General features: G+C 43.0%; 1 long non-coding RNA gene across 1 annotated transcript in view; it reads right to left on the reverse strand.

Moving 5' to 3' along the window:
• Window positions 1–3,517: 3,517 nt before the first annotated feature.
• LOC117351279 overlaps window positions 3,518–17,701 on the reverse strand; it is a 92,113-nt gene continuing 77,929 nt past the window's right edge. The window contains exon 3 of the long non-coding RNA XR_004537379.1: window positions 3,518–3,764. This is a non-coding gene — a long non-coding RNA (uncharacterized LOC117351279). The remainder of the gene's footprint in view (window positions 3,765–17,701) is intronic.

Raw genomic sequence — 17,701 nt, forward strand, 5'->3', positions numbered from 1 at the left:
ACTGGGGAAGGGGGAGAGAGCAGAGAGTGAAAAGTTGGACTCATGGAGGGAGAGAGAGAGATGTTTGGTTGATGGAAGGAAGAGCAGAGGAAAAGCATGCAGGAGGAAGAGAGAAAAAAATGTTGGACTGGTGGAAAGACATGTTGGACTGGGAGGGGAGCCAGAAAAGAGGAAGGGAAAGAGAAATGTTACACTGGGGGGAAAGGAGGGAATGAGAGAGATGTCAGACTATGGAAATAGGGAGGGAAGGAGAGAGAGATAGGAAGGGAAGACATGGAAATGTAGATTTTGAGAAGAAAGCAGAAAAAAGGGAAAATTGAATGTTAAGTTAATGCCAAAGATGGATGCCGTGAACTGACCTTTTCAGATAAGTGATCTACTGTTAAACAGCTTTTGTAGAGCCATAACATTTGCCACTCCAGTAGAAGCAAGAATCCTTGCTCCATGCAATGTGTTATGATTAAAATTCAAGCACCTTTCCAGTGACATTGTACCGCTGCTGTGGCGCCTTGCTGAAGAGCTTATGAGCACATTTAAATATTTAAAAGCCTTTAAATATTATATGATGATATTATTTGAGAAACTTGCCCAGTATTGATGAGAGGGGGGTCTTTTGTGTTTTGTTCTATAAAGATGGATGCAAGGCAGAACGTGTAGACGGAGAGAAAAACAGTCAAAGGACAAGAAGGCCATGGAAACAATTAAAAGCACAGAAAAATGAAGTCACCAGACAACAAAGGTAGGGAAAATGATTTTATTTTCACTATAGTGATTGAAATGTTTCAGTTCTGAGAAAGGAAATATGTTACACTTTAACTGTGAGGGCTGCAGAAAAAATAATGTATTAAAGAAATGACAATTTTGCATGAGGTAAAACTTTTTAAAGTTTATAAATCTCTCCTTTAACAGTTAAAGGAAAGATTTATAAACTATAAAGAGTTTTACCTCATGCAAAATTGTCATCCTCTATAATAAAACCCTAAGCGCGCATGTGAAAAGTAACACGTGAAAAGTTTTTTCTAGAATTCAATTGTATAGCCAGAAAAATGTATAAATATCTCTGTAACTTCCTGGTTTTGGGACTTCTGAAGCCAGCTTGGGGCTCAGGGGTCCGCATATGCTGAACAAAATCTGTGCTTTCTTCAAGTCTCTAAGTTTTGTGGCTGACCAAAGTAACCTTTCATTTGGCGCACGAACAGGGACTTGAAGGTCATTTGACCACCGGTCACTTGATCGGTCACTTGTGTTTGGTCTAAGAGCTGCACATCCGCCTAGCCGGCTTGGTCCTCTCTTGGGATCGGTGGACCTCAGTCACTTTGACCAGCTCAATTGATTAATCCAGTCCTGGTTTAAAGTGCAGAAATTGATTTGTCACTGAAGTCATGGGGAGGGATTCTAGGAACTGTTGTTTTCTGATTGGGCAACTAAACTGAAGTCTGTTGTGGTTTGTATGTTTGAGAGTGTCTGAGACGTCCTTGTGGACGAAGCGAGTGTGGACCTGTTAGTACTGCGTTTCCCTAGTCCGGCGACGGGCAGGGCCAGGAATACAGGGAAGTGTTTTTGTCCTCCATTTCATAATGGGGGGATGTCAGTCTACCTATGGGGACCCCCTGATACAATGTTAGTTAATTTTAAAAAGGGATTTGGCTCTGATTATGGGACTACACTTTAAAGATCAACCCTTATTTGTCTGTGGAGGGTGAGAGGGAGGGGCTGACATCAGTGGGTCTTGATGTTATGCAGATTGACGGAATGTACTGTTTTTGTATTGTACTGAAGTTTTGCTGTGATGTTTTTTGTTATAAATAAACAATTACAAAAAAAAAAAAAAAAAGAATGGCCAACGTTTGGTAGCGATTGCATCAGAGGGAACATGCTACCGAGGTGCAGAGCAGCCTGCGAGGCTCGCTACAGCTGGCCGCGATCCTCAGCAGGGCTGCTTTGAAGAGGAGCATCAGCAGTTCAAAGACACCAGGAAGCTGGCTGCAGGGGGAGCAGGGAAGAGGGACAGGGGGATCAGGGAAGAGGTGCTGCTACACAGGGGGAGGTAAAAGGAAGGGAGAAGGGCTGCTGCTGGACAGGGGGGAGGTAAAACGAAGGGAGAAGGGCTGCTGCTGGACAGGGGGGAGGTAAAACGAAGGGAGAAAGGTTGCTGCTGGACAGGGGGAGTAGGGAAGGGGTGCTGCTGGACATGGGGGAGGTAAAAGGAAGGGAGAAGTGCTACTGCTGGACCCAGGGGAGGTAAAAGGATGGGAGAAGGGCTACTGCTGGACAGGGGGACCAGGCAAGGGGTGGTGGTGGACAACCGAGAAAAGAGAGAGACAGAAAGAAAGATAGACACACACATCTATTCTAGCACCCGTTAATGTAACAGGTTTAAAGATTAGTTTCTTTAATATTTTTTCTGTGGCCCTCCAAGTACCTACAAATCCAAAATGTGGCCCTGCAAAGGGTTTGAGTTTGAGACCACTGGTCTAGATATACTCTGATGGACAGTATATCAAGTATAGAAGAAACTTGGAAAACTGTGAAAATGTGTCTCTACCAAACACGACATGAGGGATTTCAGGAGTGGATGCCTATTCCTTCCTTGCTAATCTAGCTCCTTTTTAAACCTCTAATCCCTCTTGAATTAGAGCATTGTTACTGAACAATGTTCTAACACAACAGATACGCTCTAGTTAAAGGGGTGTAATGTTTAAATGCAATGAGGTAAGCCTTGGAGCTTTGTATCAGTGGCAAACTCTTGCTGTGCAGCAAAAGCTGCCTAGGTAAACATGAAGAAAGAATACGGTATTGTGGGTTTTTTTACATGCTGTTCCAAAAAAATAAAATCTACACACATTTCTTTGGATCCAAGGGGTGAAAAACCTTCTCAATGAAAGGGTGAAATGATTAATATTTTTAGCTTGGCTGCCCAATGGGATAGCTACTGGTTTGCACAAAGTAGGACTGCAGCTGGAATAAACTGATGGTGGTTCTCTATATGGGGAGCCAGAAAGGCTCGGTGGCAGCTGTAGACTGTGGGGCGGTATCAGCAGAGAGGTTTTTTAAGGACAACGAACCCCTTTTTAGATTCTTGCCAGCCAATCAGAGAGAAGCCTGCTGGAGCACATTAAATTTAGAGGACATTAGAGCATCGGCTGCATATGTGCAAATGATTAGGAAAAGGGAGGGAATGTGGAAGCAAGAATATCCTAAACGCAAACCAGGAGATGATCTTAAAAATGGCTACCGGTGTGTAAAAATGTGTGTGTGTGTAGAGGCAAGGGGGGGGGAAGGGTTACTATGACAACTATCCATCAATAGACATGTGTTGAATCTGAAACAGTCCCTGCCCACATCAAGCCCTAGTTAGTGAGAAAAGAGCTGCATTTAGAAAATGCTTCCACTAAATCAATATTGTTACTAGCAAATATTCAATGGCAACAAAGCTACAAACAATAATACAGATTTACAGACATACAGATTTTTTGACAATAGTAAAATATGATAACCAAATATCTTACCTTTACATTTTATTTCAGTTCTGTGGTGCACTGGTCCTGCATTCAGGCGTGTGCTTTGATCTAGGGATCAATTAATAGCACTCCCTGTCTCAGCGGACTGGTAAGAAATGCTGTTTCAGTGCCATTCTCATCTCCGTGTTAGTGCTGTGGATGGTCCTCTGATACATCGCTATCTTTTCCTGTGGTGTAATCTCCTTGAGTAACCCAACACTATTGGCATTATCAGGGTAATGTACATTTCTATCTGCATGTCCCCTGAAGAATGAATGAAAGTATCAAACGATTTCATTCAGGATGAACTCTGTACTGATATTTATTTCTCAACTATTCGTCTACTTCCTTTCCTATAATGCACACTGGCATAAAAATGGCAAAATCGCCTTTGTTCTGTTATATTACATAATTATGTGCAAAAAATTTAGATGGTAAACATAACACTACATGAATTTGTATTTCAAAGGTTTCTCATCCTGATCAGTTTAAAACAGTTGTACATAGATTTAAATTCTAATGGGTTTTTCAACTTTGTCTTCTATTACTTGGTTTGTGTTTTTGCATATAGGTTAGCAGATATAGTGACAGTGTTTACATAATTCCAACTGTAGTTTAACATCCAAAACATCGGATTGTAAAAGGTAAGTATATGATCGCATTTGCCCACTCCTAGCATTTTATTTTGCAGATCAAACACCATAAAGGTTATGACTCCAAGACGAAGCTGCTTGAATCATTCCAATGTAGTTTGCTATATTTCTGGGAAGTACACACTGGGGAGTACAGTTCCTCTGGACTGCTTCAAGTTTTTTTATGTCCTTTGGAATTCTTTACCTCAGTGGTTGAAAACTCAGTCTTCATATGTGCTCTATTTGAGAAGTTTATGAATTAGAAATTGGGTGATTACAGTATACAGTATGTTTGTGGTGAATTTTATCCTGTAATAAGTAGGAAAATAATTTTTATTGTGACCTGCTCTGAAACTATTTGTAGGAAAAAAGTGGTTTAGAAATACCAATTTAGATTAGACTAGATTAGATGCTGCAGTTTAGGATTTCTTTATTTGAAGTGCATCACTGTACTTCTTCACAATAAATCTAACTACCAAAATTAGACCAGTCTCTTAATTTGAGTAGATCACTTCTAATGTTTTCTGTTCCCTCCAAGGGTCCACTCTTGTAAATCTTTATCTGCAAAAGGCAAACCTTTCCTTCTAACCCTCACAGAGATAATGACTGATCCTTGAAGCACTCCAGTACTCACCTGTCTTGCCTGTATTCTATGTACGTTAACCTGTAACCCATTCTGGACTCGTTGGGGAGAATGGAATATAAAACGAAATATCAGTAGACAGCATCCAATACATGCCCTTCATCTGGTTCTCTGGTCACCTAGTTAAATATTAGATCATGCCAAAGTTGCCTGATTGATTTCTTTATCTTAGGTTAAACTGTGTTGCTTTGAGTTTTCTAACTCATTACATAGAAACATGACGGCAGATAAAGGCCAAATGGCCCATCTAGTCTGCCCATCCACAATAACCATTATCTCTTTCTCCAAGAGATCGCACGTGCCTTTCCCAAACCCTTTTGAATTCAGACACAGTCTCTGTCTCCACCACCTCTTCTGGGAGGCTGTTCCACACATCTACCACCCTTTCTGTAAAAAAGTATTTCCTCAGATTACTCCAGAGCCCATCACCTCTTAACTTCATCCTATGCCCTCTCATTGCAGAGTTTCCTTTCAAATGAAAGAGACTCGACTCATGCACATTGATATTACGTAGGTATTTAAATGTCTGTCATTTGTTCTTTGGGTTTGTTTTTTTTTTAAGTCGTTCATCCATTACTTTTCCAACAACTGAAATAAGGATTAACGGCCTGTAGTTTTCTACCTTTTCTTGGTTTTTTTTTTTCCTTTTGTGAACAGGGTCTATAACAATCCTTTTCCCATTCTTTGGAAATTATTCTGTCTCCAAGGATTTATTAAACATATCCTTTGGACCCACCTGAATTTTTCTGATCTCCTTCAGTATCCTGGGATGTATCCACTTTCAGTTTTTCAAATTGTTCATAAACAATTCCTTCTGTGAATGATGTGGTATCTGCTCCATTCCTATAAGTCATTCTCCAGGATTTTCTTCTGCGAAAACAGAAGTATTTGTTCGGCATTACCACTTTCCTTCATCATTATCCATACAGCAGCCTTTAGCATCTTTCAGTCTTTCAACTTCACCTGTTGCCTTCCTCCTCTCCCCAACATACCTGAAAACAAGCCTTGTCATTTTGCTTTAATCATTAGCCATTTTTTTCTTTGGCCCATGGTTTCTGCCATGCTATTTTTCTTTGCCTCTCTGAGCTTTATTCAATATTCTTTTCAATATTTTGTGAATGCTTTTTTGCCTTTATTGTTTCAGCCACTTCCTTAGAGAACCATTTGGGTTTCCTTTTCCTCCTGCCTTTATTTATTTTCCTTACATAAAGTTGTGGTGTCATTGTTATAGCTTCTTTCAGCTTGGCCCACGGCCTCTACACTTCCTTTATATCCTCCCACACTGTCAGCTTCTTCTTCAAGTACTTCTCCAGTCAACATGTTTGAAATCCAGCACTTTGAGTTTTGTGTGTTTGGACTCCACTCCTGGCCTACATTTCCGGAGCGCGATTCTGTACCTGGCATCGTCGTGTGATTGACACATGATCGGTGTCCACTTTTAACGGCGGACACTGACAACGACACTGGAAACAGAAACTGGGCCTATATGCATTGTTATAGAATACACCCAATCCACACAAAACTTAGGGACAGGCATTTAGGCCTGGCTTTAGTTGGCCTAAATGTAGTGTTACCAGACGTCCAGATTTCCCCAGATGGCTTTTCAGAACCCGGTACTTTGTCCAGGTTTTGAAAAGCTTCCCCCGAAGTTGTGTCGGGCAAGAGGACATCACTTCCAGGAAGAGACGACAGGAAGAGCCGACTTTGGTGCAACAGCAGGTTGGGGGTTGCTGCTCACGCCAGGAATGTTAAGAAGTATGGGGGAAGGGAAGGAGTAGGGGTGGAGAGGAGGATAGGTGTCTGCACCCTCACCAAGACGGCACCCAGGGTGGTCCGGTGGACCGCCCCTCCCTCTTACTACGCCACTGGTGATATACACAGGCGCTAAGCGCAGTCCTATAAATGGTACGTGCACCTTGTAGAATCATGCTAAGAGCTGTTCTAGTCATGGGAGCTGTATATGCAATCAGGCCCTAAGATGTTGTCCAAATATGAGCACCAGAAAAAAGAAAGCACTAAGTACTGTTTTATGAGTAGCCCTCTCAAATTAAGCGCTATTTATAGAATTGCGCTGAGTACCAGGATCAGTGCCCAATTTTGGGAATGAAGATTTCCACCAAATGAATCCTGGTGTAAATCCAGGTGCTTAAACGAGGCACGGATCTACCATATTCTGTTACACTGCACACACATCTTAGGAGTGCCCTGGTCCACTCATGCCCCGCCTATGGCCCTGCCCCGTTTTTCGGATCCATACAGGAAAAATGATGCATGCATCTTTTTTTTTTTGGTTTTTGTTTAGTTCAAATTTTTTATTGTGAGTTTAGAAAAATACAAAAAGTTAAAAGTAGAATCCCAATTAGCAAGATGCACAGGTGAATTAAAATTAGCACCAATTGACTGTTAGTGCACATTACTGGCTCCAATTGGCTTATTCAAATCAAACTTTTTTTTCCCCCCCTTGAAAGAAGAGCTCTGAAAGAAAATCCAGAGAAGGGTAGGGAAATTGGGCACAGGTCCAAATCTGCATGTGCAATTTTGAGTACTATATATAAAATTGGGAGTAAAGCACTTGCCCAGTTATGAGCATATTCTCTTGTGTCTCCATCTAATATGCAGGTCCGGCATTAGGGAGGGAGGGGGTGGAAAACAGGGCAGCTGCCCTTGGTCCCACAGTTCCAAGGGGTTTCCATGGGCCAGGTCCACCCTGATTCGAAGCCCCCTCCCTATAATTTTTTTTTAATGCATAGAGAGTCACCGGTATGACAGCGAGCTCCTGATGCTGCCCACAGTCCGCCCCCTGCCGCAGCCTCCTGATTCCGCTTGGGTGGCATTGGGCAGCATCAGGAAATCGCTGCAATGCCAGCAACCCTCCTTGCATTTTATAAGATGAAAGCAAACGGGCTTTGAACCGGGGTGGGGAGAAGGAAAGGACATCCCAGCCCACGGCGGCCCCTTGGAGTAGCTGATTTTAAAATGAAGGGAGAGATGCTGGATGGGAGGACATTTGGTGGGCCTGGGAGTGGTGGGGAGGAAGAGATCCTGGATAGGAGGGCAGTTGGGGGGACGTGGAAGAGATGGTAGACCCAGGGGTGGTGGCGAGGGAGAGAGAGATACTAGCTGGAAGGGCATTAGATCTGTGGGGAAATCAGGGGAGAGGATTTGGAGGTCCACTCCTTAATTTCTGCTTTGGGCCCCCCCTGTCTAACACCAGCCCTGCTAATATGGCAGGTTTTTCTTGTTTATTTCTTTTGCAAGTACTGTGTCTTATGTATATTTTACCCTAGTCGTGCTTGAGAATCAAGAGCTTTTTCTGCTCTACCTGTTGCTGCAAGCTGCTGGAGAATAGCTGAGCTGTCTCTCATATAGAAGATCAATTCAGCATTTGTAAGCAGAGTCTGTAACCGGGTGCGGAGATGCAGTGACGACATCACTGGCACTCTTCTCTGGGTTTTCTTTCAGAGCTCTTCTTTCAAGGGAAAAAAAAAAAAGTTTGATTTACTCAGAGGTTTGGTGAAGTCATACTCTCCTGACTCCTTCCCTTCCCCCAACACGTAGAACGCCAAAATATAAACAATCAGTGTGCTCTGTGGTCGGGATCGCTTCCTAATGTACCAGTGGACGACGCTACTCCGCTAACTCCCACCAGCTGCAATCATACAACACTGGATATCGCCACAGCCTGGCACCACAGTCCTTGCAAAGACACACTGCAGGCTTTGCAGTTTTGTGGGGGTTAAGTATGCATTAAGGGATTCAAAAACTTACACAATAATAATAAAAACACTTTTTTTTTTTTTTGTTCTCCGAGGCTACAGTGTGTACAGGGTAATTCTCATAGCAACAGATTCCTAGAGCTTGCAGTTGAAGCGCAAGCATGGAAGGTTAATTGGCTTGTTCAAGATCAAGCCATGAGTGGTAGAGAACTGAACCGAGGCCTGCAGATCTCATGACTCACTCCTCTAACCTTTACACACCACCACCAGTGCCAGAGTCCAGAATCTCACCCAGCAGAGCGTGCCAGCCACTCAAAGGAATAGTCAGCGATCGCATTCGGGCATAAAATAGCTCCCACATGGCCAGATTTTGACAGCAAAAGAGACCATGAGTGTCAAGGGAGATTTTAGTAACAAACTTCCTCCATATTTCCATCCAGTAATGCATTACTTAAAAATAGAAGGCAAGAACAGCAACGCTTGCTTGCTATTTCAGGGCTTTTCCCTCGAGTCAAATAGTCTGATTACTCGACTTTTTTCTGTCTTCATGGTGGGCCTATGATTTTAAGTTGCATGCAAGAATTTTTTGTGGTAATGAATGGAGTATATTCTTTGTTGCCTGCCTTCAGCCAGTTAAGGATCCTGGCCAGAGGTTTCCTCTTTGGCTTATTGGTATTACTAATGCCAATCTGTCTAGGGCTTTGGGGTTTTTTACCGCTGCTTTTAAAATAATTTGTGATCAGGCTGTGTTGAGGAAAAAGAGAAACTAATTAAGAGATTGTGGATTATTACCACGCTGTGTTTCATTATACTTGATATAACGCCTCTCTGCAGATGTAGCAAGGCGGTTTACAGTCACAAATTAGCAGAAAAATTTGGAAAATGAATTTTATTTTTAAAAAAGGAAAGTAAAGAAAAAGAGCAAATCAAAGAAGGAACTCCAGTGGTGCATCCGCCTAACACTCCTGTTACTCTCAGTCAGAGGAGATTGTGGTAGAGCCAAAATTGAAAGCCAGCGTAGAAAGATATGTTTTAAGATGTGATTTGGAATCATGATATTCGATTCAGGCAAATCCTGAAAAACAATTCTAAAGATGAGGTACAAGGAAAAAGAAGGATAAGTATCCAGTTGAGTCAAAGGCAAGGCACGCCCAGGATACCTGCAAAATCCTAAGAAAGTGTGGAGTGTGTGGCATAGTGGTTAGAATTACCAACTCAGAACCCTGAGGTTGAGGGTTCAAACCCCTTGCTGCTCCTTGTGGCCCTGAGCATGTCACTTAATTCTCCATAGCACCAGGTACATTAGATAGATTGTGAGCCCACCAGGACAGATAAGGAAAATGCTTTAAGTACCTATATGTAAACCACTTAGAATGTGGTTGTAAAACTACAAAAAGGTGGTATACAAGTCCCAGTCCCTTTCCCTGATGTCATAATACCTCATTACACCAATAAGAGTTAACCCCATCAGTGATGTCACAATGGCTTCATTGTTCTATAAGTGGCTCACTTCTGATACTGTATTGGAGGAGAGTATGGCCCAGTGGTTAGAGTTACAGCCTCAGCACCCTGAAGTTGTGGGTTCAAATCCCATGCTGCTCCATGTGACCCTGGGCAAGTCACTTAAGGGTAGGTCCTGCCAATCCAATCTCATCAGCTTCTTTGACTGGATAACAAGAAAGTTGGACTTGGGAGAGTCTTTGGACGTCGTGTACCTGGACTTCAGGAAAGCTTTTGACAGTGTCCCACACCGCAGGCTGCTAAGCAAGATGGAATCGATGGGGTTAGGAGAGACACTAACTGCATGGGTCAATGATTGGCTGAGTGGCAGACTTCAGAGGGTGGTGGTTAATGGTACCCTCTCTAAAACATCGGAGGTGACCAGTGGAGTGTCGCAGGGCTCGATCCTGGGTCCACTCCTTTTCAACATATTCATAGGGGATCTGACTCAAGGGCTTCAAGGTAAAATAACACTATTCGCCGATGACGCCAAACTATGTAATATAGTAAGTGAATGCAGTTTACAGAATTATATGGCGCAGGACCTGCTTACATTGGAAAGTTGGTCCTCAACCTGGCAGCTAGGCTTCAATGCTAAGAAATGTAAGGTCATGCACCTCGGAAGCGGAAATCCATGCAGGACGTACTTCTTGAACGGAGAAACTTTAACTAGGACTTCAGCAGAACGAGATTTAGGAGTAATCATCAGTGCAGACATGAAAACTGCCAATCAAGTGGAGAAGGCTTCATCTAAGGCAAGGCAGATATTGGGTTGTATCAATAGAAGTTTCGTCAGCCGAAAGCCTGAAGTCATAATGCCGTTGTACAGGGCCATGGTGAGACCTCATCTGGAGTACTGTGTGCAATTCTGGAGGCCACATTACAGTAAAGATGTGCGCAGAATTGAATCGGTTCAATGGACGGCCACCAGGATGATCTCGGGGCTCAAGGGTCTCTCGTACGAAGAGAGACTGAACAAATTGCAGCTCTACACTCTTGAGGAACGTAGGAAGAGGGGAGACATGATCGAAACATTTAAGTACCTCACGGGACGTGTCGAAGTGGAAGATGATATTTTCTTTCTCAAGGGACCCTCGTCCACAAGAGGGCACCCGCTCAAACTCAGGGGCGGAAAATTTCATGGCGACACCAGAAAGTATTTCTTCACAGAGAGAGTGGTTGATCATTGGAACAAGCTTCCAGTGCAGGTGATTGAGGCAGACAGCGTGCCAGACTTTAAGAATAAATGGGATACCCATGTGGGATCCCTACGAGGGTCAAGATAAGGAAATTGGGTCATTAGGGCATAGACAGGGGGTGGGTAAGCAGAGTGGGCAGACTTGATGGGCTGTAGCCCTTTTCTGCCGTCATCTTCTATGTTTCTATGTTAATCCTCCACTGCCCCAGGTACAGAAGATAGACTGCGAGCCTACCAGGACAGATCGTAAAAATGTTTGAAGCACCTATATGTAAACCACATCTAGTGTGGTTGTACAACTACAAAAAGGCGGTATATAAATCCCAATTCCTTTCTCTCATCTGGGAATGAAGAGAGTGAAAGGGACATAAGGAATAATAATAACAGTTTATATACCGCAGTACCGTTAAGTTCTATGCGGTTTACAAAAGATTAGTGAAGTACAAGTTGAGTTGACGTACAAATTGAGTTAACTTAAGGGATGTGGGAACAATAGGGAAAAAGGGCAGGAACACCGTTAGAGAGGGGAAAGAGAGAAGTGGGTCAGCTGTCTAGGTATTTCAGGAATAGGTGAGTTTTGAGGCATTTCCTGAATACCTTATAAGTGGTGGGCAATAGGAGTTGTTCTAGGTCTTTACCCCATAGAGCTGCTTGATGTGAGAGAAGATGCTCATGTTGTTATTTTAGTTTGCATCCTCTAACCGGGGGAGAAACGAAATGCAAGTGGGAGCTTCTCTTGTGTTTGTTGGCTGAGAAGGAGAAGAGGTCAGTGATGTATTTAGGGGTTAGACCGTAAAAAACTTTAAAACAGAGGCAGGTGAACTTAAACTTTACACGAGCTTCCATCGGAATGAGACATGCAGATAGATAAGATGGTACACCGGAATAGAAAGCCAACTTCACATACTGCATCATCTGAAATCATTGATTTCTCCTTCAGGCTTTAGATCTATTGTACAGGAGATGGTTTTTTCGAGATTGGACTACTGTAATACTTTCTATCTTGGAATTTCAAATGAAAGAGGGAGAGCGTTGCAGTTAATACAAAATGCTGCAGCTAGACTGGTTATGGGTATTGATAGGATGGCACATATTTGCATTGGCTGCCAGTAGCATTTCGGGTTCAGCATATGGTAATTTCTGTGGTTCAGCAAACTATTTACCATCAAACACCATGATATTTTCATCAAGTTGTGGTTCCTAACAGCCAAATCGATCTTTGCGATCTGAAAATCAAACGTTATTGGACCCGATAGTGCGGGGGAGATATGCAGACACTAGGGTCAATGATTTTCTGTGTTGCTGGTGTTAAGTTGTGGAATGCTTTGGTAGGGCAATTATGATTATATGCAAACGGGCTACAATTTAAGAAACAGTTTAAAAACTAAGCTGTGATTTTGGCCGCCACCGCCTAAATAAGCAAACGATGCTAGAAATTATTTTAAAAAAGAGGTGGTTAACAAGACTAAGAATGTTATAATGCCCCTATATTGTTCCATGGTGCAACCTCATTTTTGGAGTATTTTGTTCATTTCTGGTCTCTTTATCTCAAGAAAGATATAGTGGTTCTAGAAAAGGTTCAAAGAAGAGCGATCAAGATGATAAAGGGGATGGAACTTCTCTCGCATGAGTAAAGACTAAAAAGGCTAGGGCTTTTCAGCTTGGAAAAGAGATGGCTGAGGTGGGGATATGATTGAAATCTACAAAATCTTGAGTGGAGTAGAATGAGTACAAGTGGATCGATTTTTCACGCCGTCAAAAATTACAAAAACTAGGGGGACACTTGAAGTTACAGGGAAATACTTTTAAAACCAATAGGAGGAAAATTTTTTTAACTCAGAATAGGTAAGTTCTGGAACGCGGTGCCAGAGGATGTGGTAAGAGTGAATAGCGTATAGCATAGCTAGGTTTTAAGAAAGGTTTGAACAAGTTCCTGGAGGAAAAGTCCATAGTCTTATTGAGAAAGACAATGGGGGAAGCCACTGTTTGCCCTGGATCAATAGCATGGAATATTGCTACTCTTTGGGTTTTGGCCACCGTGAGAACAGGCTACTGGGCTTGATGGACCATTGGTCTGACCCAGTAAGACTATTCTTATGTTGTTACAGAATCCCTGTGATGTACTTTGTTGATTTTGGAGCAGAAGTTAATTAAGAGTGTAGATTTTATTTTATTTTTTTAATTTGCAATGTTCATTTTATGTATATTTTATATTTGTAAACTGTTTAGTTTTTAGATGGTTGTATAAATTTTTTAAATATTTGAAAAAACTTTTGGTGCTTATTGTTCATTTTTAGCAATGTTGTTCTGCAATAACTGAACTATGTATGTGTGTTTAAAATTTTATGCCTGTTATTATGTAAACCGTATAGGTAATACCAGGGAGAGTATTTTGAACTGGATACGATAAGAAACAGGTAGCCGATGATTTTCTAGAATATCTCTTGATTAAACCAATGCAGCGTTCTCAGCGTCTGAAAATGTTTAAGGTCAGTTGCCCTTATATTGGGCTAAATCAGTGTCTCTCAAACTTTCTCGAGGTAAACTAAAGGTAGTGGCCACAGCTTGGGGTACCCAAAAGTGCGCGGACGTCGTCATAATGACATCATGTTGACGTCTGCGCATGTGCAGAGGCACTCAAGATGGGCCCTGAGAAGCCAGTAGAGGGTGCCAGCAGGGAAGAGGGCTGGAGAGAAGGAGAGGCACTGGCGCCAGCTGATTGCCTACAGCAGTGTTTCTCAACTACTTCAAGCTAAGCATCCCCTAAGTCGAACAAATATCAACTGAGTACCCCAACCCCAGACCTCCCTAGGCCCACCCAAGCTTTGTCCCAAATCCCATCCCCTTTACTAATTGTAATGCAATTTTTTCAAGTCATTTTTCATATACACACAATATACCCAGCAGATATAAATTCTCAAAACGGACACATTTCAATCACTATATTGCAAATAAAATCAATTTGATCTACCAGATGCAGGCTGCTGTAATTAGCTTTAAAAGTGAGACTGGGAAGCCAGGAGGGAAGCTGGAGGACGCTAGAGAGAAGGGGAAAACACGCAGGCCTTTGGTGAATCAGGCAGCGCTGGTGCCGTACCGCGTAGGGAAGTCAGCTGGCAGGTGCCTCTCTTCCTCCTCAATGTTCCGTGGCACACTTGGAATGTCAGGAGGCACGCTAGTGTGCCCCGGCACAAAGTTTGAGATACACTGGCCTAAATAAAGATGCAGTAATCCAGGTGAGAAGTAACCAGTGAATGAACTAAAAAATGTACAGTTAGAGGTTCCAGGATCAAACCTTTTATAAGGCAAAGAATATATTCTTACTAGTAGCTGAAATCCTGTTTTTCAAAGATGACCTGGAAATTAAGTATTACTCCTAGTTATTGATATTCAAAAGACTTGAGCTATGCATTTACACATATAGCCCAAACTTCGCAACCTGCACACTTACTCCCTTTTTTACAAAACCGCAATAGTGATTTTTTAGCGCAGGCCAGTGCACTGAATGCTCTGCGCTGCCCCCGATATTCATAGAGTTCCTATGAACGCCGGGAGCAGCGCAGAGCATTCAGCATGCCGACCTGTGCTAAAAACCGCTATTGCGGTTTAGTAAAAGGGGGGTTAGAGAACAATGCTCCTCCACCCATACCTCCAACAATCACAAGGAGGGTGCAAGGCGATAGTCCTCCACTCCAGACTAAACAATAGTTGCAGTTGGTTTGATGTCACCTTCCACCAATAACATTTTTGTCTTATTGGAATTAACTATGAACTTAGGTGATGTCATCCATGCTTCCATAATCAAGAGACTGGGAGATCAAGATGGATTAAATAACCTACCTGTAATCTTTGTGGCTAAAGATTTTTCAGGGTTCAGCTTCAGATAATGTTTGTCAAGCCAGGCAGCCACTGCATCCAGTGGTGTGGCGAGAGGCGCCTGGGGAGGGGTGCCCCTCCCCCACCCTCTACCATGTCCCCTCCAGTCATAAACGCACCGCTTTCCCATACCTCTAACGTTCCTGGCACGAGCATCAACCCCCAAGCTGCAGTCACGCCAGTGCCAGCTCTTCATCTGATGTCACATCCTAGGGGTGGGTCCAGGAAGTGATGTAAGAGGAAGAGCCAACGTTGGCACGACAGCAGCTTGGGGATTGCTGCTCGAGCCAGGATTGGTATAGAGATATGGGGAAGGGAAGTGGCGGGGGTGGGGAGTAGAGCAGAGTAGGAGGACTGGTGCCTACACCCTCACCAAGATGGCACCCGGGGCGGACCGCCCCCCCCTTTCTACGCCACTGACTGCATCCAAATAGGTATTCAAGGGGGAAAGATAACAAGGTTAGGCATTAGCATAACAGAAATCACTAAGACCAAGATCCTGTATTAGCCTAGTCAGCGGGGACAGAAAGATATTGAACAACAGAGGGAAAAGAACATGAGCCCAAGACCCCAGTGGAGGATAGTGAGACGCTGAGTGATACTTGGAGAGAGCGATCCTGAAAATAGGACTGAACCCAATTCCAAAATGGACCCAAAGTCCTACTCCCTGAGCTGGATACAGGGTGATGACCCATCAAGTCAAATGGTTTATGGTTTAATTTTATTTCATATACTGCCCTTCCTTAGGCAAAAACAGAGCGGTTTACAAAATTGTAGTTAAAATAGAAAGGAACTCCAAATCTATAAAAGGAAAAAAAAAGAGAAACCCCCCCCAAAAAACATTCTGCAGATTGCCTCGCTAGTAAACCCTCAAGATCAAGAGAGACAAGCAAAGCAATCTTATCAGTGAAGAGACTTTGGGAATACTGCCCCAGGCGCCATCTTAGTGGGGGCACCGGCATATCTCTGCCCCTCCCATGCCATGTTCGGCCCTCCCTTCCCGCTCCCCCCGTACCTCTTTAAATCTTCACCAGCATGACTAAATACTTTGACCTGCTGCTCACGCCGGCCTGGCTCCCTCTGAAATTACTTCTGGATCAAAGGGCCAGGAAGTGACATCGGAGAGAGAGCCAACATTGGCATGAGCAACAGGCTGGAGAAGCTACTCTATCTGGTGAAGATTTAAACAGGTACAAGGGTGGGAAGGGAGGGTGTGAGTGTGGCATGGGGGGGGCAGAGAGGAGGGCGCCCCCTACCCTCACTAGTACTGGAAGACCAGGTGTTCAATTGGTGGAGGGTAGAGAATGACACGGGGACAAAATTCTCCCCGTCCTAACTCATTTTCCCATCCCGTCCCAGCGAGTTCTTTTCCTGTCCCTGCCCTATTGCTGCAAGCTCCGTCCTCGTGCGCACAAGCCTCAAACACTTTAAAATCATAAGTGTTTGAGGTTTGTGTGGTTAAGGCAGAGCTTAACAGGAATGGGGCAAGGACAGGGACCATGACAAAATACACGGGGATGGGACAGGGAAATTGAGTTCCTGCGGGGATGGAGACAAATTTGCCCCGTGTCAATCTCTAGTGGAGGGCACTGAACAACAGCGAGCGAGAGCAAGAAAAATGTAACTGGCCTTCACTCAAATGACTGCTAAGCAGACAAACAGTCTGATGCAGCTTTGGACTTTCTCATAGGGCTAGGAAAACTTCTGTGTGTGCTTAATCCTGTAATGGCCTCTCGAATATTCCCTGGGAAAAACAGATAAAGATTTAAACTCGGACGTATCTTGCTTTTAGTCCAAAATGTATGCAAAATGTGCAGTACCAGTTATAGATCTGTATGTATTACATAACATAACTTTATTCTTCTATACCGCCACAATCATACGACTTCTAGGTGGTTTACACTGAAGAGAACTGGACAATCAGCGATTTACAAAATACAAATAGTAAATTTAATATTTAGGAAATAAATCTATCAAACAATGCAGTCTTAATTTCTTTCCGAAAAGCGCCAGAAGTCAACCTAGCTGCATTGATGTAATTGCCTAACCAAGATTGTTGTTTACTTGCTTGAAACATGAATGTTCTATCCAAAAAGGACCTGTATTTACAACCAGTGATCCTGTATTGTGGATATTTTGTTGAGTGTTATGAGCAGTTTGAAGAGATATAAACACAATATTTCATCATCATCATTAGTTTTTCTCTCCTTGTCGCAATTGATTCAGGTTTATTATTTAGGCTGCGGAAGGTTATTGTCCTGTCATTTCCTTATGCTCATTGGGATTCCTAACTGACCAGACTCCATGGGCTCATTTTCATTTAAGAACCGCCCAAGGCTTTTCCCTCATTTCTGAAAAACTCTCTTAGCCATACAGTAAGTCATAGATTTAAGGGCTTCGGACCAAAGTTCTTTTCAGAACCCGAGTCTCACCAGTAGGACTATCTTTCTCTTCTTTTCGGGGGCCGTGAGAACGTGATTCCATTTTGAAGTGAAAAATCTTTTTATTTTTAGCAAAGATTTTTTTCTTTCCCTTGTCTCCAGTTTCTCCATCTCTTCCTCCCTCCCCACTGTTATATGTTAGCTATTTGTCACGTTAGGATAAAAACTTGTACCGTAACTATGGCAAATTATAAC

The sequence above is a fragment of the Geotrypetes seraphini genome, chromosome 17 (assembly GCF_902459505.1).
Source record: "Geotrypetes seraphini chromosome 17, aGeoSer1.1, whole genome shotgun sequence".
NCBI classification, from domain to species: domain Eukaryota; kingdom Metazoa; phylum Chordata; class Amphibia; order Gymnophiona; family Dermophiidae; genus Geotrypetes; species Geotrypetes seraphini.